Source organism: Nothobranchius furzeri, chromosome 1 (genome assembly GCF_043380555.1).
Source record: "Nothobranchius furzeri strain GRZ-AD chromosome 1, NfurGRZ-RIMD1, whole genome shotgun sequence".
Classification (NCBI taxonomy): domain Eukaryota; kingdom Metazoa; phylum Chordata; class Actinopteri; order Cyprinodontiformes; family Nothobranchiidae; genus Nothobranchius; species Nothobranchius furzeri.
Genome location: NC_091741.1, coordinates 71,217,608 through 71,242,848, shown reverse-complemented (window position 1 = coordinate 71,242,848; position 25,241 = coordinate 71,217,608). Strand labels below are relative to the sequence as shown.

The window sequence follows — 25,241 nt, the reverse complement described above, 5'->3', positions numbered from 1 at the left end:
GTGAAAACATCTCAACCCATAAAACAACACCCTTACCGAGCTAATACGGTGAAACGTGAACTGTTACAGCAGGAAACACATTATTTGTTGGAACATGGTCTAGCCGTGCCCAGCTGCAGTCCGTGGAGCTCGCCCTGTTTAATTGAGAAGAAGCCGGATGGCTCTTCTCACTTCATAACCGATTATCGAAAGGTAAATTCTGTTACAGTGCCAGATGCATATCCATTGCCCAGAGTAGATGACTGTATTGACAGAATAAGAGTTGCATCCTTTATAACGAAAATAGATTTACTGAAAGGTTACTGGCAGGTGCCTTTAACAACTGCTGCCTCCGAAATCTCTGCCTTTGTAACTCCGGACGCATTTCTGCAATACACTGTAATGCCATTTGGAATGCGAAATGCCCCGGAAACCTTTCAACAAATGATGAGCTCAGTAACTTCTGGTTTATCAAACTGCACTGTATATGTTGATGATATTGTTGTCCACACCTCCACTTGGGAAGCCGACATTGAGGGTCTGCGGGCCCTTTTCCAGCGTTTAGCTAATGCTCGACTCACCATTAACTTGGCTAAAAGTGAGTTTGTTAAAGCTACAGTCCAGTTTCTGGGAAAAGAGTTTGGCCATGGGAAAGTAAAAATGTTAGAAGAAAAAATTCAGTCCATCACAGAGTTCCCCAAGCCGAAAACGCGTAGGGAATTGAGACGCTTCATTGGAATGGCTGGCTACTACCGCTGTTTTTGTAAGAATTTCGCCAGTGTAGTTTCCCCATTAACAAATCTTTTGAGTCCAAAAGGTTCCGTTTATCTGGGATGAAAGTGCGCAGAAGGTGTTTGACTCCTGCAAGGTTTTACTTTGTAGTAACCCTGTTTTAAAAGCCCCTGACTTGACCAGGCCATTTAAACTCGAAACTGATGCAAGCAATGTAGGGGTTGGGGCCATGCTATTACAAGAAGACGATGCAGGGATTGACCACCCGGTTGTCTACTACTCACGGAAATTTACCACTTACCAATTAAACTACTCCACAGTGGAAAAAGAAACTTTGGCTCTATTGCTGGCTTTGCAGCATTTTGAAGTGTATGTTGGCTCCAGCAACGGGCCCCTAATTGTTTTTACAGACCATAACCCTCTGGTTTTCCTTTCCAGAATGTTTAACAAGAACCAGAGGTTAATGAGATGGGCCCTCCTACTCCAAGACCACAACTTAGACATCCGGCACAAGAAGGGAGCTGACAATGTGGTTGCGGATTGCCTGTCTCGTGGTTTTTTAGAATAGTGCCTTTCTTTTAATCTATGGATTTTACAGATAATCTTAATTGAAGCGGTGAGTTCCCAGGTAGGTTTTAGAGGTATACCCCCTTTGGGGTATGTCCTGTTTTTTTTTTTTTTTAATTAGTGTTGTGTCACACGGGATAGTGTTGGTGTCCTTTTGGGCACCATCTCAGGAGCACCCCAGGAGGAAAAGGGGCCGGCTTGGCCACCCCTCTTCCTTGCTGGTTAGTATGTTGTCTATGAAAACATGTGCTTAATCTGCCCGCCTGCAAGCACATGAAGCCTAGACTGCAGTTTTTAGAGAAGAAATGTTAGGCAGTCAGTGGGGACTCATCCGCTTTTAAAACATGTTAAAATCCTAGATTTGGTTTGATAGGCATTTTATCCCTGAGTTTGGTCTTTTCCCTTAAGAAAGACAACCTTTATTAATGATCGTCTTTCTTAGCTGTTTAGGGGGAGGCTGTGATGAACCTCGTCCCTTCTGTCCGTCATCCAATCTTCCCCTGAGCCGTTTTCCTCACTGCAAAGGATCCAGCACCAGGGACAGCGCCAGGAGTGGCCTGCTCACAATCTCCAGTGCCACAGTGCCAGTCCAGGACCTTGGAGAGAGGCACGCCAGCGAAGATCGCAGCTGACCTGCATCAGTGATCAAGCAGCTCCCAGCTCCTTTAAAAGAGGAGCACTACAGACAGTCTGGGAGATCCTGGATTAGCCGGAGATTCTCCTTAGCTCACAGACACTTCCGCTACCGTTACCAATCGGGTTTAAGGTTTACACCGTTACCATTTGGGTTCAAGGTTTGTTGCTAAAGATCCAGGAGTAGCCTGAGATTCTCCCTAGCTCATTATTTGTTTTAAGGTTTTCTACTAAGGATCCAGGATTAGCCTGGGTTCCTTCTGAGCGCGTTTCACATGCCTTGCTATGGATAAACCTTTTGTGTTGCTGGCTACGGGTTGTTTTCCATAGGGGTTGCGCTTAATTATCCTTTTTAGTAGGATTTAACTGACCTAGGGTCAGTTTTCTTGTGTTGGTGGTTGTTATACCCATTTGGACCTCTGAGCCTGGGATATTTTCATTTTGGTGGTTAAGTTAAGTTAGGCGGAGAGCCTTTATCATAAGCAGTTAGTCTGCTTATGTTTTCAGTTTCCTCCTTATTTTGCACCACTACTGTTAAGCCTTTTTTGCCGTTCAGACAGCGGACACTTTTTGTTAATAAATCCTTTTGTTTTTACTCAAACCTCCTCGTCCTATTTTCTTGTGTAAGTCCCCTCATCCTCCTAGACCTTCAGAGGGGGCGTAACACCAATCTTTGGATAGTCTCCAGGTAAAAACGCCAGGTGTTTCTCATCGCCAAAGGGACCCCCTTTGGGTCAGCGAGTTCAGCTTTATTCTGAAGGAACTGTTGTTTTATTGATAACGACAGGATTTCCCAGCTTGGCAGTTCTCAGCTTAAAAGTAAAAAGTACAGATGGCCAGTCCGTACTCCACTTAGCAATGATGAACATCAGAGGATTTTGAGAGCTGGCTGAATACTGAGCTCAAAATGGCGTTGTTCTGTTTTATTAATCTTGGTGTTTACTGATTCTGGATGAATCACAGCTGACAGATTAAATAAACACCACAGAGACTCTGCCATGCTTCAGATGTGAAGGTTCTGATTGGATTTTGCGACCGGAATGTGTCATGATTATTTATCTCGTGAATCAGCTGGCTAGTGGCTACAATACGTCATTTCCTTATTAAACATTAATCATAACATTGTGATTTCACAGATCGGACACGTGGTTATTATTGACTAACAGTTGTTTTGATTAGCTTTATAATAATAGAGTTCTTTGATTAATTAAAAGAAAAGAGTTCATTCTTCGTTCTTCTGTCTTCACTGCTGGAATGTAAACATTAGAAGTGAATGCATGACCTTGGGCTGTTTCATGCACTCTGGCACTGTGTCAAACAGAACAGCTGTTAGAGGGGAGAAATGGTTCCTTCATCACATTACAGTGCACTTGGTATTCATGCACTTTTCCAAAGCAACAATAATCCAAAACACACATCTAAAGCTACTGTTGCATTTCTGAAGAAGAACAGGGTGAAGGTGATTGAATGGCCAAGTATTCCACCTGATTTCAACCCAATCAAACACCTGTGGGGAATATTGATCTAAATTCTAGACCAATATTAGATACAAAAATAAATGTTTATGCATGTTGAAGATGTCAAGAACACAGAAGAAATTCACAGTCACCACCTGTTTGGAAAAATCTTTATAATCACCCAAACCCAATCATAGAGGAAGCATACACTAAGGCAATATTTACAACAAGGTCTGATGGGAGATGAACTTTGACCTTTGTGGATGACAGTTTTTATTCAACGAATTTTTTTTTATTTGCCACTTAAAACCAGTAAACATTCATCACAGTGTGTGTCAGTTCCGGGACATTAACCTCGTAGACCTTCGGCTCATATTTCAGCTCCCTGCCTCCATGAAGAACATCCCCTCTGAAGCCTCTCTGACCTCAGATGTGAGGATAGGAAGGCTCTTCCAGTCTGAGGATAATGACTTTTGTAATATGAATAAATGACAGCCCTGTCTGTCTTTGCACTGAGCTCTGGAGGAAGTGAATTCTGTCAGATCTTGTCCTGGAGCACATCTCAGGTTTTAATGAGTACCAGTGATGATGTTATCATCTAACTCTGGGGAAAGCTGCTTGGGATTAAAAACAGCCAGGTCTGTGCCCCCTCTGCCCTTCCACATCCTAAATGATGACTAATTAAGCCCCACAGGTAAAAGAATTTACCAGATATTTGAGAAGACAACTAACCTTGGTTGAAAATCTGAGAATGCTGTTGCCATGGCAACATTTTGACCTTTACCAGTTGTTATTTAGAGTTTTGTAGGCGTCTAATTTATTTTTAAATTAATGTATTTTTTTTCATATGAAGAGCATCTCTCTCATTATCTCTATTCTTGCAAACTCTAATTAGCTTGCAGAAGGTTGTCTCACCTGTGGTGAGAAACAATGCAGTGACACACTTCACTGGTTCTGCTTTAACACACACACACACACACACACACACACACACACACACACACACACACACACACACACACACACCCACACACACCATGGCATTTTTAAACAGTTGTGATCTAATGGTGCATATGGAGCTGTGAGTGGTCTACTCCGGTTATATGGAAAGATTTAAATCCTGAATTTGATGACTTACCAGTCTGGGCTCAATGCAGACATTTAATTTTTTTAAACAAAATTCAGAATTTAAAAAATGATTCACTTTCAAGTTACATCTATTTTCATTTTAGGCAAAATGCCTGTTTAGCCCAAAGTTATGGACTGGACACACTGGTTCCAGGCTGTCGTCTATAAACCAGTATGAGAGGACTGATATGTACATTTGCAAGAACAAGTTGGTGAGCATGGACTGTTGAAGCAGCTGGCTTCAAAATAGCTGAGCAGGAGTGATCCAACTCAAACACTAGAACAGAAAAGCTTTATTGTCATTGCACAATAACAGGACACGTGGGGTGTCAAACATTTAGAAAATATTTTTAAAGTAAAAGTCCCAGCCACTGCCATTCTGTGTTTTGGTTTCCCTCATCTTTGATAAATGATTTCACTCACCTGTCCCTGGGAGGAGACCCAAGGGAAGACCCAGGACATGTTGGAGGGACTATGTCTCTCAGCTGGCCAGGGAACACCTTGGGATTCCCCTGGAAGAGCTGGCCCAAGTAGCTGAGGAGAGAGAAGTCTGAGCCTCTCAGCTTAGGCTGCTGACTCCGGGATCTGACTCTGGATAAGCGGTTAAAAATGGATGGATGGATGGATGAAAGTGAGACAAATGTTGCATTTCTACTATTAGAGTTCCAAGATAATTCAGGGTGGGAGAAGGTGACTGGGAATATGCAATTACTCGGTCCTGTCAGCCGTTGTCTCCATACAAAATCTGCCCTTTCAGGACTTTGCACAGATTTCAGCATATCACGACCCTTTCAGTAGTAAGCGATCAGTGCCAAGAGTTATCCACGGACATAACATGGAAAAAATGCGTTATTCGATCAAACTCCGCCATAATTTAATGGTAAATGGTAAATGGCCTGTATTTGATATAGCGCCTTCTAGAGTCCTAGAACCCCCCAAGGCGCTTTACAACACAATCAGTCATTCACCCATTCACACACACATTCACACACTGGTGGGGATGAGCTACAATGTAGCCACAGCTGCCCTGGGGCGCACTGACAGAGGCGAGGCTGCCGAGCACTGGCGCCACCAGTCCCTCCGACCACCACCAGCAGGCAACGTGGGTTAAGTGTCTTGCCCAAGGACACAACGACAGCGACAGACTGAGCGGGACTCGAACCAGCAACCTTCCGATTACGGGGCGAGCACTTAACTCCTGTGCCACTGTCGCCCCATGCGGGGGACAAGTAGAGAGGCTGTGTAACATAAAAAACAGCATTCATTGACCAGAAGAGGTGCCATTTTATCCAGTGCACTTGGTGGACCACTAAGAGCCATACATTATGACGTTATGGGGGTTTTCTGACACATGTTGCTGCATTGGGAGTATACCAGTGGTGGGCAGTCAGGGCCAGCAAAGCCTTCTCTGCTGGCCTAAACATACTCAAAAGCGTAAATGTATTTTTTTTCCTTTGGTAATTATTTTTAAATAAAAAAATGTTTACTGGTCTATTTTCTTTATATCCTATTATAACCACTTGGCTGCGCTGCTTCCAGTGTTAAAATACCAAGGCTGGGTGTTATCCAATCAGATTTAAGCTAGCTTGTGTTTTCAGGCAGATTAAGTCTGCCCTAGGCCTTCAGAATCAATCGAGAAGCCCACTGTCCGCTGTAAGTGAACAGAGACGATCTAGTTGCGATAGCCAATCAGCTCACGAGTCAGCTTGGCCCGGGCCAGCTAGCTGGCCTCACGCAAAAGTTGACATGAACGCATCCTGTGATTGGATAAGCAGTAGTTAGAACTTTTCTAGCGGCATGAAGCAAAATATCAAAACTAAACACAGAGATTTGTATCTATAGGCAGCTATCGGTGTGTTTTTGAACACATGATGGCTGAAAGAGGAGAAGAGACAGACTTGGTTGCAGATTAATTTGCCACACCATTTTCCAGACGGACCTTTCAAGAAAAAATGGATCTTGTGAGAACGGGTCGTCTGACTCCAACGCTAGCTGGCTTGTCCCAGCAGGGGAAAGGATTTGTTCGTCATTTTCAGGCAAGCAACTATGAACGGTACCCATGGCTAACAGCTTCAGAGAACCGCTGCAGGTTATTCTGCTGGGAATGCCTGTTGCTCGCATCAGATGGATTTGGTAGCATTAAAGGGCGTTAAAACGTACGCCAGAAACACGACCGGACCATCGGACAGACACGTCTTTCAGCATTAGCCTCCATGTCCGTAGAAAAGGATCTACTCATGGACCTGAAGCGCACAGATAAACTGTACAGAGCCATTGAGGTTTTCCTGAGGAAAGAAAGAAGGATGGATTTTATTTTCAAATGAGCAGGAGAGGAGGAGATCCATGCTGGACATTTATGTTGGTGAGTGGAAACATTTTATTAGTATTTTTTAATGTTTTGCCATTTTATTTTGTTAATAATCAATAAATGGTAACGAAATAAAATGGCAAAATGAAATTATTCTGTGTTCTGTTTCTATGCAATTTATATTGTGAATGACGTGGTGTGTGCAGCTGCGCCAACATGTTCAATTGTTTCGCGGTACAATTTTCTCCAAAACAAATGCAAATAATGTGTTTGCTTTACTTATTTATTTTATTGTCTCATCTCTTAAACCCGTCTTTCATTTCTGAGATTTGACGGTATCCGTGGTCAGCTTCCTACTCTCAACTGGGAATGCGAGTTTGATTTTAAAGACTCTGGAAATTATGTGTCTTGACCAGCCACTGGTGTGTGTGTGTGTGTGTGTGTGTGTGTGAGGTTTCTCCAGCTGTGATGTCCTATTGATGGTATTTTTGGTGTATTAAATTAGATTGGACTGAATAGGAAATCACTGAAGGCCCAGGGGTGGAACGCACCGCCCGCCACTGGAGTATACAAAAGGTGATTTTATAACAGCATCACTGTTTATTTCTTTTCCTTCCATTTTGCTTTATCAGCAACTCTCTTATTTTTTCAAGTACTGGTTTTGTCAGCTAATATCATTTCCCACTGAGTAAAAGCCATACTTTGTAACTTTTTCCTATTGTCTTGAGTATGTGCTAAAATGACCCTTTACAGGGTTAATGAAAAGTCACGCTATCACCCTCTGTGGCCAGAATATCACACTTGCAACCTCTATGTGGCACTGCAGTCTGCTTCCAGCACGTTGCTTGCATACTTTAGATTCAGATTTTTCAGACTTCAGATTTATTGGCCAAGTAAAATTACATTTACAAGGAATTTGTCTTCGGTAGATGTTCGCTCTCTAAAACATACAACAACCATAATAAGTGAAGAATAAAAATACCTAAAAACACATAAGCTTTATGTAGCAGGATGAAATAAGCCTGCTCCATATGAAGTGGGTTGGTGCATACCGGCTCCTGTACTCATGAGGGTGCTATGGGTATAAAAGGGAGCTCTGCTCACAGTTGGACAATGCTAAGGAAATGCTGCATTCTGGCGTCAGCTGCTGTATTCAAACTGTGCCTCTGTGGGTGATCAGCTCTGCTTTGGTGGTATGTACTCTACAGGCTAATCAATTAGTTTTAAGGAGATTCATACTCAAACTGTGTTGTGCACTCAACAGCTTGGGCATTTGTTTATTTTGTACTGGGCGTGACGCTACTGCACATCCCAGAGTGAACTGAGCATTGGATTAGAGGTATGTGGCTCCTGTAGGGGACAGCATGTGAGTTGAACTAATCCAACTCAAGCTCTGTGTTAACACTCAGACAGATGTTGAACACCTGTGCGCTGCCGGGCGGGGAAGCTTCCTTGCGGCCTAGATGATACTAGCGGGCGGACCGGTAGGTGTGGGCCTCACCTTCTCCAGATGGTCAAAAAAAATAAGTTGTTGACTTGTACCTTTCCCTGCTTTCTCTTAGATTGTGCTCTGTGGTCTGGCGGGTGGCGCAGCTGTTTCGCTTTAGTTATTTGTTTCATTCAGTTTTCCAGTTCCTCCCCCCACGTGGGCTCTGCACGGACCACTGCACGGTGTCGGAGACTTTCCCACTCTCAGCGTGGGAGTCCAGAGGGGAAAACAACTGTGTTTTAATTAAGTGGTTTTTAATGATTGATCGTTTGTAACTCCCCTTTTCTTTTGTGCAGGCTGGGACAGGAGGTGGTGGCCTCGGTGGTGGCGGTCCCGTTTGTGCGTGTGCTGGTGCTGGTGCTGGGTTCCCTCACGTTGGAGTGAATTTCACTGTTGCCTGGGGTGACTTTATTATATTTTATTGCACTTGTTTCTTTTTGGGATTCACCACCCTGTGTGTCATTCCCTCCTACAGCTACTCTCAGTCCTGCAAGTTATTCCCTGTGTGTCTTGTTTTTAATCAGAGAAATTTTTAACCATATACATATATTTTATTTTTTTTTAATAAATCAATAGTAACTTTTGGAACCACGTCTCATGCCTCATTTAGTGGAAGGAACCTATGTGCTGCATTGTTGACAACTGTTGGCTGCTCCCTGAAAAAATAAAAGGTTACAGTGTGTTTGGAGCATGCCATATCTATAGCTCCCTTGTGTATAGAGCTCCGGACCCCACGTGACTCTCAGTTAGTAGACGCCATTTTGCAGGTAAAAAAAGGTAAACAAACACATGAACGTGAACGGGATCAGCTTGGATTTTACTTCGTTGGAGTTTACTTCACACTTTAAAACCGAAGAAATTGTTTTATATAGTCAGAAATTAAATAGACTAAACATCTCCGACCCTTACCGTGTCCCTGGGATACTTTTTAAAAACGCCAGAAGCTGTTGGAGCGGACTTCTTACCGGACCTGGCCGGGGAACCCCTTGGGATTTACCCGGAGGAGGTGGCTCCGGCGGCTGGGGAGAGGGAAGTCAGGGCCTCTCGACGCTACTGCCCCCGCAACCCGACTCTGGATAAGCGGATGAAAATGGATGGATGGATGGACAAATAACAGATTTACACGTAAGTAGTTCAAATAGAGTGCTGTGCTGTTTGAATGTATAAACTGAACGCCAAGAGAAATCACTAGTTTGATTTTTTTTTCCGTGAATAAAATAAATATGTCAGGCAGGAGCGTCTCAGGATCTGTCTGAGATCTGTCTCGGTGAGACAGATAATAGCAATCCAAAGTGCTTTTTATGTGTGATCTGACAATTGATCAACCATTGCTTAAAAATTAAATACAGCTTAGCCGGTTAATTGCTGTGATCATAAAACACGTAAACGGCAGCACGCAGAAATCACGAGGCAACGTTTTACGTGATGTTTACTTGTTGCTATGAGTAATAAGACAGAAAAAGCCACGCCAAAATAAGTTTAGGAAGCCCGCTAAGAATCGTAATAAAAGCATTTAAAATAAATACCATACACAGTTGAGGAAACGTTAGTTTAAGTACCTGATATGAAGCGGTCGCTGCATAAGCGAAATCCTTTACTCTCGGGGTCCCACAGTTTCATTTTAGCCTGGTCACTAGTGCGCTTTATTACAATGATCCAACGTTTGCGGCTCCTTCTACAGGATTCTTGGGGAATCCTGTAGATGGATCTTCCCTTGACTTGTCCCCGTCTGTTCTGGCATCCTGGGGCACAACAGGAATCGACCATATTTCCCGTGTGAGATTTATGACAACAAATAGTCTAGCTGCGGGCTTCTGCCTGCCAAAATGGTGCTGTTTCGATTTGAACTGTTGCATGCTGGGAGAAGTGACGTCAACTCCCGGAGCTCTATTGCCACATTTAGATAGTGAACATAGCTGATTTGTTTGATTTAGCGGTGAGCTGCTCCTGTAGACACTACACACAGTGAGGAGATAAGTTTAGCTTTTGGTTCTACTAAACAAACACTAGGGGGTGCTAAAATCAAGCCAGAATTGCCAAGAATGCAAATCAAATCCACCTTCTGCGACCCTGTCGGGAAGCCCAAGGCGCTGAACACGGTACATGAGAGAAACAGGTAAAAACATTAAAGCAGAAAACAAATGGGTAAAACAAGAGATAAAGAGACAGATGAAAGCAGGGAATTAAAATCAACATAAATGAAGGCCTAACTCAAACACATTCAGGGAATGCCAAGCTCTGTCTTTCCCTCATTCAGATGCAGATAGTTGGCCATTAGCCATGACCACCTCGTTAAGACAGGACACAAAGGACTCGATAGAGTGACCTTTCTCTTGAGACAATGGAGAGTAAATCTGGCAATCATCAGCATAGGGATGGAACGCTAGGCCATATTTATGAAAGATTGACCCCAGAGGAAGCAAATAAATGGCAAGCAAAAGAGGACCAAGGATCGATCCCTGCGGGACCCCCCAGCGGAGCCCCCCCAAGAAGAAAAAACATCACCCAGTTTAACACAGAATGTCCTGTTATGGAGATACGATCTAAACCAATCCAGAGCAGACCCTTTAATCCCAACCCATCGTTCCAAGCGATCAAGCAAGATCACGTGGTCAACTGTGTCAAAAGCTGCCATCAGATCTAACAACAGAAGCTCCACAGATGTACCCTGATCTAGTCATAGATAGATATCATTTAAGACCCTCAGTAGAGCCGACTCTGTGCTATGGCCAGATCTGAACCCTGATTGGAAGACCTCAAACAGATCAGAGTCAGCTAAGTGTGAGACCAGCTGCTGATAAACGACTTTCTCAAGCAGTTTTGATGTAAAAGGCAGGGTAGAGATAGGCCTGTAATTTTCGATCACAGAGACATCAGCACCAGGTTTCTTCAGGGTCGGCCAAACAACTGCTTCTTTCAAAGCAGCTGGGACAACACCTGTGATGAGGCTCCCATCGATAATCTGACCAAGTGATGGGCCACGACACGGAAAGGCAGCCTTCCAAAGACGAGGCGGCAGAACATGGAGAGCCAGATGGCTTCTGCCTTGCAACAAGCTTACTCAGCTCAGAATAAGAAATGGTTTTGAGGGAGCTCAGGGTGGGTGGTGATGGAGGAACTGGAACAGGGTTAGTCCAATAATAAAATGTGAATGAATCTGGGAAATGACAATGTTTATGATCAGTAGTTATAATAAGTAATATAACTTTATATGTTTCCACTAGAGACTGATCACACGTAATGTTAAGAATCACATGACACATTTCCTCTTTCCAATCCAATCAGAACCTTCCAGATCCGACGTGAGGCGTGTTTTGTTGGTGCTTGGTAAATCTGTCCTTTTTTGATTCGACCGTAAATCAAAACATCCAAATTATAAAACTATGCCCACGTTCAGTTCAAAGCTTTCTAGAGAAGTTGTCGGAGTGGCCAATTCGTAACTTTCCTCCTCAGCCGAAAGAACCTAACGACAAGCTGGATTAAATCTGTTGCTGTTCCACCTGCTGCAACGGTTCTTTTCAGAATAAAAGCCGAACCATCGACCCTTTTTGGGTCTCGCTAGATGCCAATAAAACTGTTGTGACCCGGAAGTATCTCAAGACTGGTGTTGGGGTTATTAGGAGCGAACAATTAGTAAGCTTCAACTTACTTTTGGATTCTTCAATAAATTCTGTAAATATGGGAATATTTACTGATTTATTAATTAATTAAGATATTCTTAGATATACGGGGCACCATTCCCCTTTTACCGGGGAAAAATTGAATCCAAAACTCTTATCAGTCTTTCTTGAAGTTCGTAGAATCCTCGGAGCAGAGACTTCTCTTCGACACAACAAAGCTACTGGACACAAAAATCTGAATTTTATAACATTTAATTAACAATTTGTCAAATGAATAAACAGTGGAATAGATGAATAATAACCGTGTGATATGATTGAAGATGGATGTGTTTGTATGTGATGGAGGATGTATGAATGGGGTCCTTTGTTCTCACAAAGGAGTAGTGTGTGTGTGTGTGTGTGCGTGTGTATGGATTCAAAATGGAGTCTTGAATACAAGATGGCTGACCCCTTTGTCTGGCTAAAGTGTGGGTGGCAACTTGCACTTTAACTTCCAAAGCACTTAGAATCAGTAGTAACTTAACCTTAAATCACTCAAAACATTTCAAAAGATCATGAAACAACACAAAAGATTAATCACAAATTAATATCTTTTAGTTTCAGCCTGGCCATGACAGAAACCATTTTAAGATACCAAACAATGATCAATAAGCAGTTTATTCTTTCAAAATGACCCGACGGACGTGTTTGGGACGAAAGAGGAAAACACGAAGCTACTTTTTAAGCAATAGCGCGATTTTATTGCTTATTCTGGACTATAGAGGAAACGGGAGAAGAAAAGGAGAGAAAAAAATGAGTTTTCTGATCACCAAAGCAGCAAGGCGTCCCCCGCTGTTATGACTTGACGGTTCTCCGTTTTTCTCCGCAGTTTCCAGCGTCATCCGTCGGTTTGATGCTTTCTCCGTTGTTTGGCGTTCACGAGTGTTTCTCCACGGGCTGGACAGAGACAGCAAAGTTTCTTTCTGTGCTGAGTTATAACTTACAGCATGCTTGATGGAGTTGTTGCTTTCCTCCGCAGTTCTGTGTCCTCAAACATCAGCTGGAGGGGAGCAGAAACGAGCAGATCTGATGGGCTTGCAGTTTAGTTTCCAGCAGTTCCGTGGGCTCCACTTGTGCACTTAGAGCTTCCGCGTGCTCAAGTTGTCGGAGCGTTGACAAGCGTGTCCTTACCGCCAGGTATCCTGGGCAAAAGAACGAGGATTCTTTGTCTCTGCTGAAGATTTATGGTCTTAGTTCGCGGGAAAAGCTCCACGGCTCCCCGCACATGCGCAGAACGTGTTTCTGGTACTAGGCGGTGACGTCATCACAATGCTTCCGTGTGCAAAGCATCATGGGAAATGAAGTTTCTTGGCGTTGATGTGATTATTTGCTTTTCAGAGCAATTTAAGCACAGTCATTTTGGAGAAAATCACTGCATAGTAATTTCCTCATGAGGTCAGACCCTCAACATTCCCCCTTTTGGTTTCGGGGATCGCGCCCAAAGCTCGATCGTCGGAAGCACAGATGGGTTTGTTCCTCATGAACGTAGGTCGACTTGATTGTCGGAAGCACAGGTGGGTTTGTCCCTTAGGACGTTGGTCTCCTTGGACGCCTTTGTCTTTGGTCTTGGCTTGGATCCTGGCGCCTTTGGTCTTTGAATCTGGTCAGGCACAAAGAGGATAGGAAACGGGATAGTCCCCAACGCGCATAACGAGAAGAAGCCACTCACGCAGGTGGTACGCAATGATGATGTCGTCCATGCGAGAGGTAGTAGTGTAGAAGGAGGAAGGTCGGTGGGCGGTTAACTCCACGAGTGGACACAAAGGCATCTCACCGCCGGCCATACAGTTCAGTTTATGGAGCACGCGGTGATGTACGAGGTCCATAGTTCGCAAACGCGCATTGACCTATGTGGTCCCAAGATTCCCCCCTTTTTGGTCCAAAGGGCGGATCAGGACAGTCTTTGGGCTAAAACAAGGACCATAAAACTAAGAGGTACTACAATGTGCTGGTGCGTCAGACAGAGTCATTGACAGACTGAGCTGGGCCGGCACATAACCACTAGTTAATATGTGACCAAGTACGAAACAAAAATACAGAAAACCCAAAAAAAAACATATAACATCCAAGAAAATTCATAGCAACCTTGAGGTCTCATAAAATACATTCTTAGGTCATACATTCAGTGTGTAGCTTATAAAGAATGTGACATAATGCAACACTCAGATAAAAATGTGAGGTAGACTAAAGTGAGAACTACTCTTAGGGTTACAAAATAACAAAGAAAATGTTGCTCACCCCCTTTAGACAGGTGTGGTACATTCACGCTTGGAGTCTCCCCGAACGCGGTCACGAGGCACACCGTAGGTGAGCAAGTGCATCTTATCTTGGAGTTTCTTAACACGCCTGTAGGCGGAATAAGCAATCACGGCCGTGATGAGCCATCCCATCCCCAGGGCGGCCAATGTGCAGATTAAGGTGGTATAATCTGTGTCAATGTAGCGTCTTGGGCGTCAAAGTAAGTTCACGCGGGGTTTGTGTGAACTTAACAAGTTTGGTTCCTTCAATCAGTAATTGTTGGTCAATTTCTAAATCGATGGTAAAGTTATAACCCTGGAAAGCGTCCATGATCTCAATCTCTGAGTCATGCTGTTCGAGGTTGAGGTGATGGAGTGCCAGGTTTCTAGTTCAAGGTGGAAATGCCTACCGTCCTTTCAAATACCCATGTTAGCATCGACTTAAACCTATAGATGTGAGGTGTCACAATCATGGGAACATAACAGGAAACCGAGTTCTAATTTTTCTGCATCACCATGAATGGGAATTGCACTGCCTAGGCTGTACGCTAGGTGGATTTATGAAAGGTGCACAGTAGAGGGGTAGCAGCTGTCAAGCTAACTTTGAGCAGGTCCAGTGGTACCAAGTACGGGGAAATACGACTTTCAACCAAGCTGTCCAGCGTGGAACTTACTTCCCTGAGCAGGTCCTGCATCAAATCTCTCACCACTCATGTGTACACAATATCCTGATGTATGGTTTCAGACAAAGTCTTGATTGCACGTAGAGATTCATTAATCAGAGCAGAATGTAGGTTGACAGTTACAAGAGTACCCTGTAAGGTTTTAGTAAGTACTTCCTGTTAGCGTTCTAGGAGGAGTTTCTCTTGGTTAGTGAAAATGACGGCGGGGGGGGGCTTGGTTCTTTGTCGGTTAGCACATGTTAGTGGGTTAAACGTGCACTTCCCCCTCTTTTCCATTTCCATGCATAGAACTATGTAGCGACTACGTCTACCTCCTGCGGGGAGTCTGGTCTCTGTACCCGCGGGGATGGTTTGACGTAGGGTTTGATTTGGTTTGCATGCACCCATTTGTAGACAGGCTCCTGTCTCGCTTTGGTGATGCGTAACCTGTATGCAACTGGAGAGAGTTTTGCCACGATCTCAAATGGTCCTGACCAGCAGGGCAGGAACTTCTTAGCTTTGCGTGCCGGTTGGGCGAACCGAAAGTAGAATACTTTGTCACCCACCTCGTATTCGCGGCTGGTTGTCTTTTGGTCGTAGTAGGCCTTAGCGCCTTCTACGTTGGTCTCCAGTTTCTTCTGAGCGTGCGCGAACGTAGCTCTGAGGTGTGTTTTCAAGTCTGCCACATACTGATGAGCGGTATAGGCAGTGGCAACACTGACATCCTCTGGGTGATACAGGAGGTGCAGTGGTAGAGTCATCAGTCTGCCGGTCATCATCTCAAAGGGCGTAACCCCAGTGGATCGCTGTGGAGTGGACCGTATGGCCATCAGGACCAGAGGGAGCTTGACGTCCCAGTCCTTCCCAGTGGAGCAGACGTACTTTTTGAGCATAGAGACGACCGTGCGGTTCATCCGTTCGACCTGTCCGGATGACTGTGGGTGATAGGGGAGGTGGAATCTCACTTCCACTCCCAGAAGTTCAAACAGGGACGTCATTACACTGGATGTGAAATGAGTTCCCCGGTCAGAGTCAATGGAGAGTGGAAGTCCCCATCGACTGAAAACGTGGTTAATCAGCAGTACAGCGGTTGTGACGGCTGTATCGTTTGGCGCTGGAAGGCACTCAACCCACTTTGTGAAACTGCAAGTTACAGTTAGCATATATTTGTTTCCTCTTGCCGATTTGGGAACCGGTCCAACCCAGTCGATCTGCAGGTGGGACCAAGGGAAGGTTATTCCCCTGCGTTGCAGTGGTGCTCTAGCAAGCGGCTGGGAGGGTTGAAACTGGGCACAGATGAGGCAGCCTTGGACATAGCTGTGTACGTCCTTGGACATCGATGGCCAATATGCTACTTCTGTCAGTGACGCGAGGGTAGCTTTTGCTCCACGGTGACCTCCAACCGGAGTGTCGTGGGCGTAGGCAATCATCACTCCTCTGTGGTCGAGTGGAACAACCCAGCGCGGCGGACTGTGATCGTCACGCATGTAAACTAACAAATCGTTTTGTAGTTTCAGGTGCGCGAGTTGACGATGCAGGTTTACCAAATCTTGGCTTGCACCAATAGGTGGTGATGGTTGTTTAGACATCGGGCCCTTTTGGAGAAGCTCGCGGATGAGCTTCAGGTCACGATCTTGTTCCTGCATGGTGACTAGGTCCGCGTCATGTGGTTGTCTGCCTAGAAACACGGGTACCTCAACGGTCCGAGGTTCGTCTGCCTGTTTAGCATGGCGACGAGTTATCGCGCAGACCTCGTGAACGGCCTTGGGTGGAAGCCACTCGTCTTTGAATTCCCAGCAGGTTCCCTGGTCAGCACCGAGCTTAGCAAGGCGGTCAGCTTCGTCATTACCATCTTTCTCTGGACCTAGGGTCCTGGAGTGACCTTTGACCTTTTTCCAGTAGACCATTATGCCTTTCTCAGTGGTGAGCAGATCACACGCTAGGAATAACTCCGAGTGTTTCACGTCTCTGTTCCTGGCATTTTTCATGTTGTTCTCCTTCCACATGGGGAAGTGAGATATGAAGCTGTGTCTAGCGTAGTTTGAATCTGAGCAAAGGACGATTTGAGTGATGTCCAAGGCTGCCGCCTGCTGGAGGGTTATCAACACTGCAGCAATTTCGGCGTACTGACTAGACTTTTGGCCCAACCGGTAGTGATTTGGTTGCTTAGTGTCACAGTCCACCCAAACGACTCCAACCCCGGCACGGAGCTGGCCTTCGTGAAGGTAGGCGCATCCGTCAGTGTAAACTTTCGGAAGCCCTTGGCAAACATTCTCATCAAAGCAGCGATGATTGGATGCGGTCGGGTAGACTGCGGCAGGTGTGTCCAGGGGGCCCATGACGGAGTCAGAGTCACAGTGCTGGCAGCCTGCTAGCCCTTGTCCTAGCGCTAGCTTGGTGTTCTGACCATACTTGACCTCAATGTTGTATCCTTGGAGCACCATCATCCATGTCGCAATGCGGCTGTTTGACACTCTTCCTTCGCGCAGTCGCTGGCTGTTTAGGAAGGTAACAGGCTGATGACACGTTTCAATGATCACTTTCTGTCCACCGATGTAACTACGAAAGTGTTCGACGGCCCAGACTGTAGAGAGGAGAGCTCTCTCGCAGTCTGAGAACTGGAGTTCCACCTTGCTCAGAGGCTTGCTGGCGTATGCCACAACTCTCATGTCCTGATCGTGTTTCTGCTTCAAAGCAGCGCTCAGGCAGTGAGAGGAGAAAGTCGCCTCTATGTAGAACTCTTTATCCTTGTCTGGGTAAGCCAGACAGGGTGCGGACGCCAACTTCTGTTTTAGGAACTGGAAGGAGTGTTCTTGGGGTCTGTCCCACACGAAAGGTGTGTCGTTCTGAAGCAGCTCAGTGAGGGGCCTCGCTATTTCAGCGTACTCCTCAATGAACTGCCTGGAGTAGTTGCAGACTCCGAGGAAGCTCCTGAGTTCGGTCAGATTAGCTGGGGCTTTGATGTCCTGAATGGCTCTAATGCGTCCTGCTTGGGGCTCGACTCCATTAGGGCCAACCAGCAGTCCAACATACTCCACTTTGGTTCGACACCACTGTCCCTTGAGAATCGCCAATTTAGCTCCGGCGTCAGCGAGCTGTTGCAGCACGTGACGGAGTTCGGCCAGGTGCTCCTCGAAGGTTCGACTCCTCATCAAGATGTCATCGACATATATGAGGTTCCCTCTGGAAGCAGCATCTGACATGGCTTTGTGGAGGAAGATGTTGAACTCGGCAGGTGAGTTAGAGTAGCCAAAGGGGCAGCGGTTCCAAGTATATTGGCGATTTCCAAAGGAGAAAGCCAGTTTATACTGGTCCGCCGGCTCAACCTTCATGGTCCAGAAGCCGTTGGCTACGTCAACCGTAGAGAAGAAACGAGCATCTCTGACTCTGGCTAGCTCCTGATCTAAATGGATCATAGGCCACCTGGAGAGAGGTACTTGTTTGTTCAGTGCACGATAGTCTATGGTGAGACGCCATTTCCCAGTCGGTTTCAGAACCGGCCAGATGGGAGAGTTGTAAGTGGAGTTACACTCTCTGATGATGTTTTTCTCCTTCAGCTGATCGAGGATCTCTTGGATCGACTCATAAGCAGCGAGGGGAATCTTGTACTGACGTACAAAAGTAGGAGGGGCATTCGGGTTCGTTGGAATGCGAACCGTGTGCAGGTTTGTGAGTCCACAGTCCAGGGAGTCCCTGGATAAGACGGACTGAAACTCATAGAACAGGCTTCTAAGCTCTGCTCTCTGCTCCTCTGACTCCAGCGCATCCGCTTTGTCAAGCTGCTGGCTGACTTCGGCCTCGAAGCCGTCATAAGGTTCAGAGGAGGAGGGTCTCTGGTGTTCCGGGCTTTCAGCCGGTGACTCAGAGGGTTGAGTACTTATTGCAAAAACCGTTAGACACTGACCACCGTCAGTATCTAAGGTTGCACTGCAAATGGGTTCCTCAGGAAGGGCTTCATGCCGCTTGATGGTAATCATTTGTGAAGGGAAAGTACTGAATGTGTCTACACCAACCTGTCTGTCGTTCAAGAACAACGGAAGTTGTCCGATCACGGGGACTGACAGTTCGAAGTCATGGAATGAGCTATCTATCAGCATGCCCAAGGGCTTTCCTGCCGGCATGTGGATAGGACTCCGGGTCGGATTTTCGACCAACAAGTAGGCAGAACGATTGTTCAGCTCCAAGAGTGGCGTGCCACAGACGGCTAAGTTGAGCTCCAAGAAGTGCGGTGATGGCTGGAAGAAGGCCTGTGTGCCTGGCAGCTTCTGATGCTTCATCAGAGTCAGACGAACAGGCACCCCTTTGACCAATGGGGGCAGAACCGTGCTGGCTTCAACCACTGCACGGCAGGCCTGTGGAATGGTCTGACCGGACAGCAAGTGTTCAGGGCCTTCTGAGCGAGGCTCAGAGGATGGTGTGGCTCGGGCCCAAAGGACTTGATTGCAAGTGTCCAGCTGGGCACCGAGTCGAACCAGCAGATCTGCTCCGATGAGTGCAGGTGGATCAAGCTGTGGTATGATGCTGAATGTATGTGTGAGCTGTCTTGCTCCAAGTTGGATAGTCAGAGAGCAGACCTCTGGCGCTTTCAGGAGCCTCTGCGGCCAAGTAGGTGACAAGAGCCGATGGCTACGTGTCACGCTGACCAGAAGGGGGTCCTTCTGACGCAGGTGTTCAAACGTCTGCTGGCTGATGGCTGACTTTTCAGACCAAAGAGCAAGGCGAGCATCTGAGATGTGGGTGCAGTTGATGGTAAGACCACCAACTATGTGTGGTGCATATGGCTGCAGGCTGACGTTCTTCAGCGAGCAGAGAAAAGATGAATGTGCGCGGAGCGGAGTTCCAGGAGCGGTTTCGTGCCTTTGCAGGCGGTCATCGTCTGTGGGAGCCGTAGGGAGGGGCATGACCTTGGAACAAGGGTTTTGCGGCTCACTTATGCTGACTTCAAGAATGGAGGATGGTCGGCTGCTATCTGGGTTCCAGGGCTTAGGTGTGTCCACCTGGGCCCACAGTTGACCCTTCTGGCAGTCGATGAGGGGAGCTAGACGTTCAAGCAGGTCCTGACCAATGAGAAGTGGTTCAGTGTCTAGCTGGCAGACATAAAACGGGTGAACCAGAGTCATGTCTTGGAAGGTGATGTCCAGCCACGCCCGGTGAGTGATACACTCCCGGGTCTGGGTGTAGCTGGTGATTTTCAGGTCACAGGGTTCTACCTGGACTGGTTTCCCGAGCGACCGCATGGTGTCAGACACGCGATGGAACAGTGTGGAGCACATCAGGGTGATTTCTGAGCCGGTATCCAGCAGAGCATCAACCTGTATGCACCCACCTACGTTGGTGCTACAGTACAAACGGCGAGCATGATCATGGTTTGTTAAGTCACCAAGGAACTTCAGAAATTTAGTATCAGGTTTCTCTGGGGGGTAGATTTCAGGAGACTCCTGTGATCTATCAGTAGTGTTCCCCCAGCTGATCAGGTAGGTCCTGGCCACGCTGGGAGGTTGAGCCACGCCTAGTCATGCGGACGTTGGCTCTGGGTCTGGCTTCTTAGAAGCAGACTTTGGTGCAGGGGTCTCATCTGCAGATCTCAGCTGTTCCTTCTGTTTAGCTAGGAACTGCTGAAACATCTCCTGGAGGTCGGCTTTGGTCAAGTACTCACCTGCGGACTTGTGTTCGGGACCTACCTGTGGGCGGCGCTCCTTAAACCTTCCACTGTTCCGACCTGCCTGCCGTTGGTTTTGGTTGGGCCACTTCCTGTCTGATTGTCCAGACCTAGGCGGCCAATCAGCACCCCCCTTCCCCTGTTGAGGAGATTGGGACTGCTTTTGCGGTTTAGCAGGTCTAGGTTTAGCAGATTTTGGCTTAGTGGGTGGAGCTTCTGTGCCTTCGAGCTCCAAACGCGGCTCGGCGTCGGGAGCTAGGTGCATAACGCGGTGATGTGCGTCAGGCTTTTGGGGCTTTCCGCCGGCTTCCCAAGCCTGTTGAGCGTATCTCCTAATCTCCTGAGTTGTCAGTTTTTTCATCCGACAATACATTGAGACTTCGGAGCGAACACACTCGTGCAGGTTGTGAATGAACAGGGATCTGAAGGCAGGGTCTTCCTCGAGCCCAGGGCCGTTTCGACCTTGGAAATAAGCACTTTTGAGTCGGCGATAATACTCTCTGGGGGGTTCGTTCCTCCCGTGTTTGATGGAGAAGGCCCCCATTGTAGCTGACGCAAAGTCTGCATACGTGGCGTATTCATCTCTCAACGCTCGGCAGAGCGAGGAGTACCGATCTCGAATGTCAGGTGGTAGAGTTTCCATGAAACCATGCACCGTTCTAGATGTGGTTTTCCAAATTAGCTTGAGCTTTTCCCTTGAAGAGGGTGCTGGAAGATCAAGCAGACAACGTTCTATCTCCCTGAGATAATCGTCGACATTGGATTCATTGGTGTTAGGATCAAAACGTTCTACGTCTTTAGCTAGCGATTCAATTTGACGTACACGGAGCCCTGACTCACGGTACGGCGCGTCATCCTCTGACTCTGACCCACGGTCTGTCTCAGAGTGCGCTGGATATCGCTGGTGTGCTCTGGGCTCCCAATGTTGACTCCTGGGGCCCAAATCGGGGTTCGGCATGTTGTGGCGGGCTGCTGGCACGTCACGTGGGTGTCTTGGGAGGTCCTCCTCCCGGGGCACGTCTGCGTAGTGCAGCCTGCGTCTTTCAACTGGGGCTTCTGCGTAATACGCTCTGTCCGGGTACGGACTGGCGTATGATGCTTGGTCATGCAGCTGGTTATCGGCATGCCGAATACCGGAGTAGCTAGGATGGGTGGATGGTTGAGGTGCAGGTTGGGCTTGTGGATAACCCCAGCCGGCACCTTGCACCCTTCGTGGACTGGGGGAGCGGTCTAAATAGAGGTGCCGCTCAGCTGGTCGACTTCTCACTGATTGAGAAGGCCGTGAAGATGAGGGTGGTGGTCCAACCTGGGGTTCGAGGGCGAACTGCCCTCGGCCCCTAGGTGGTCCTGAATGCCCTAGAGTGTGTGTAGGGAACGGGGCCGAAGGTTGGGACAGATAAGCTTCGTCTCTCCCCTGCGGCATGCGTCCGTCCAGAGAGTCAAGGTGTTTCCCCCCTTCCCACTGTCTGTTGTCATCAGCAGAAGGGGGCGGGGTCTTCTCCCCATCTTCCCCAGAATCGGTGCTGGTGTTGTCTTCCTCGATCAGCCTTCCATTTCGCTGTTTTTCAGCTAGCATACTCTGGAGGTTCATGATCTTCTGACCACGTTGGAGTCCTCTCTGATAGAGGATCAGGGCTAACTTAGCTAAGTGAACCTGGATTGGTTTTGTACCATCCGGGTTTTCTATTTGATCAATTACAGCTTCTAGCTCGACGCTACGCTGTTCTTCAGTGAAATCCCTAGAAGGGTAGTCGGGTTCTCGAGCAACCGCGACCAGTTTGGACAATATTTGTCCAGAAAGTAGGCCAGGTTCATAGTCGTGGGCCGCAGCGTCACCTGGTTGCTGGGAGTTGGTCAGTTCACTACTCTGTCCCTCCATTTTAACAACCGAACCAAAAATAGCCTAGTAGAGCTTCTGCAGATAGCTCAAACTGCACCTTTTGGGCAGCAACTGCTAGCTTTGTAGCAGAAAAACACTAAATTAACCTTTGTGCGCACAGGTTTTAGCGTTTTAAGATTGCACGGAATGCCGTGACTGATGCTTAAAATACTATTCCTTTCAGTATTTTAGCAAAAGCTGGTGCGTTGCCGTAGCAACGTCTTACAACACTTGCAGTGTTAAATATGCTAGTTATTCCTTCAGAATATTAGCAAACAGGGTGTTATCAGTCTTTGAGTGAAGGTTTCAGTTAGTTATAATAGCCACTGTGAGTTAAAGTCGCTAAATTAGCAGTTAATTTTAGCCTAAAAGGGTTAGTCAGAATTACTTACACGCTGCACCTTTAATGAGGAACTGAATTTTAACCTAAAAGGTTAGCCAGAATTAATTACACGTTGCACCTTTAAGGAAAAACTGAATTTTAACCTAAAAGGTTAGCCAGAATTAATTACACGTTGCACCTTTAAGGAAAAGCTGAATTTTAACCTAAAAGGTTAACCAGAATTAATTTACACGTTGCACCTTTAAAGAAGCACTGAGTTACTGGTGAGAGTTCGATGCAGCTTCCTGCTCAGCGAAATCAGCACCACTCTGTTGCTGGTTCAAGGCTGAACAACGGATTATTTTTAATTCAAGCTCTTTGGATTTATTTGTTTGTTTGTGCCGGATAGAAATCTCTGTGTATCCAAGCCTCACGCGGGGCACCAATAAAATGTTGGGGTTATTAGGAGCGAACAATTAGTAAGCTTCAACTTACTTTTGGATTCTTCAATAAATTCTGTAAATATGGGAATATTTACTGATTTATTAATTAATTAAGATATTCTTAGATATACGGGGCACCATTCCCCTTTTACCGGGGAAAAATTGAATCCAAAACTCTTATCAGTCTTTCTTGAAGTTCGTAGAATCCTCGGAGCAGAGACTTCTCTTCGACACAACAAAGCTACTGGACACAAAAATCTGAATTTTATAACATTTAATTAACAATTTGTCAAATGAATAAACAGTGGAATAGATGAATAATAACCGTGTGATATGATTGAAGATGGATGTGTTTGTATGTGATGGAGGATGTATGAATGGGGTCCTTTGTTCTCACAAAGGAGTAGTGTGTGTGTGTGTGTGTGTGTGTGTGTGTGTGTGTGTGTGCGTGTGTATGGATTCAAAATGGAGTCTTGAATACAAGATGGCTGACCCCTTTGTCTGGCTAAAGTGTGGGTGGCAACTTGCACTTTAACTTCCAAAGCACTTAGAATCAGTAGTAACTTAACCTTAAATCACTCAAAACATTTCAAAAGATCATGAAACAACACAAAAGATTAATCACAAATTAATATCTTTTAGTTTCAGCCTGGCCATGACAGAAACCATTTTAAGATACCAAACAATGATCAATAAGCAGTTTATTCTTTCAAAATGACCCGACGGACGTGTTTGGGACGAAAGAGGAAAACACGAAGCTACTTTTTAAGCAATAGCGCGATTTTATTGCTTATTCTGGACTATAGAGGAAACGGGAGAAGAAAAGGAGAGAAAAAAATGAGTTTTCTGATCACCAAAGCAGCAAGGCGTCCCCCGCTGTTATGACTTGACGGTTCTCCGTTTTTCTCCGCAGTTTCCAGCGTCATCCGTCGGTTTGATGCTTTCTCCGTTGTTTGGCGTTCACGAGTGTTTCTCCACGGGCTGGACAGAGACAGCAAAGTTTCTTTCTGTGCTGAGTTATAACTTACAGCATGCTTGATGGAGTTGTTGCTTTCCTCCGCAGTTCTGTGTCCTCAAACATCAGCTGGAGGGGAGCAGAAACGAGCAGATCTGATGGGCTTGCAGTTTAGTTTCCAGCAGTTCCGTGGGCTCCACTTGTGCACTTAGAGCTTCCGCGTGCTCAAGTTGTCGGAGCGTTGACAAGCGTGTCCTTACCGCCAGGTATCCTGGGCAAAAGAACGAGGATTCTTTGTCTCTGCTGAAGATTTATGGTCTTAGTTCACGGGAAAAGCTCCACGGCTCCCCGCACATGCGCAGAACGTGTTTCTGGTACTAGGCGGTGACGTCATCACAATGCTTCCGTGTGCAAAGCATCATGGGAAATGAAGTTTCTTGGCGTTGATGTGATTATTTGCTTTTCAGAGCAATTTAAGCACAGTCATTTTGGAGAAAATCACTGCATAGTAATTTCCTCATGAGGTCAGACCCTCAACACTGGTCTAGTCGGCAACCGCTGCTTTTCCTACCGGCTTCGGTTCCAGAGAAGGTCAAGCTGGACCTCGACATTCCTGATCTAACGGGGACTTCCGCAAAGGGTACGTAGGCTGGCAGAATGGCATCTCAATGTGTGTTATGAATCTCCAACCAAGCTTAGCATGAAACATCATCTTCACTCCCATCAGAACTAATCGTTTCTCTGGATCTGCTGGTTCTGAACATATTCACACATACACCACTCTGAGTCTTCACCTTAGTTACACCATTCACCTAGTGTTAAAGTTAGTCTAGTTTTAATTTGTTTAGTAATAAATCTTTAAACTTTTAAAACTTGACTCTCACTCTCTTTTCTTGAAGTTAATACGAAGTGTTTCTCAATCCCTGCAATAAAAAAGATCCGATCTTATGATTAAATTTAGTTAAAGATCCATTAAGGTGATATTTCATACTTCGTGATATTTCACATTTTATGGTTTCTAATTAAATGTAGGAACATCTTCTCTACAACTTTAACCTTACAGACGTACAGTCCACAAACTTTGCAACAGTTTCTGCATCCAGGGCTCTGAACCTAGTAGCTGGTGCTTCAC

At 46.1% G+C, this 25,241-nt stretch overlaps 1 long non-coding RNA gene across 1 annotated transcript; it reads left to right on the top strand.

Annotated features, from left to right (window-relative positions):
• Nucleotides 1-7,893: 7,893 nt before the first annotated feature.
• On the top strand, nt 7,894-8,829 carry LOC107382200 (uncharacterized). The gene is made up of 4 exons (XR_001572578.3): nt 7,894-7,997; nt 8,069-8,143; nt 8,214-8,288; nt 8,367-8,829. It is a non-coding gene; the product is annotated as an uncharacterized lncRNA (long non-coding RNA).
• Nucleotides 8,830-25,241: the final 16,412 nt, after the last annotated feature.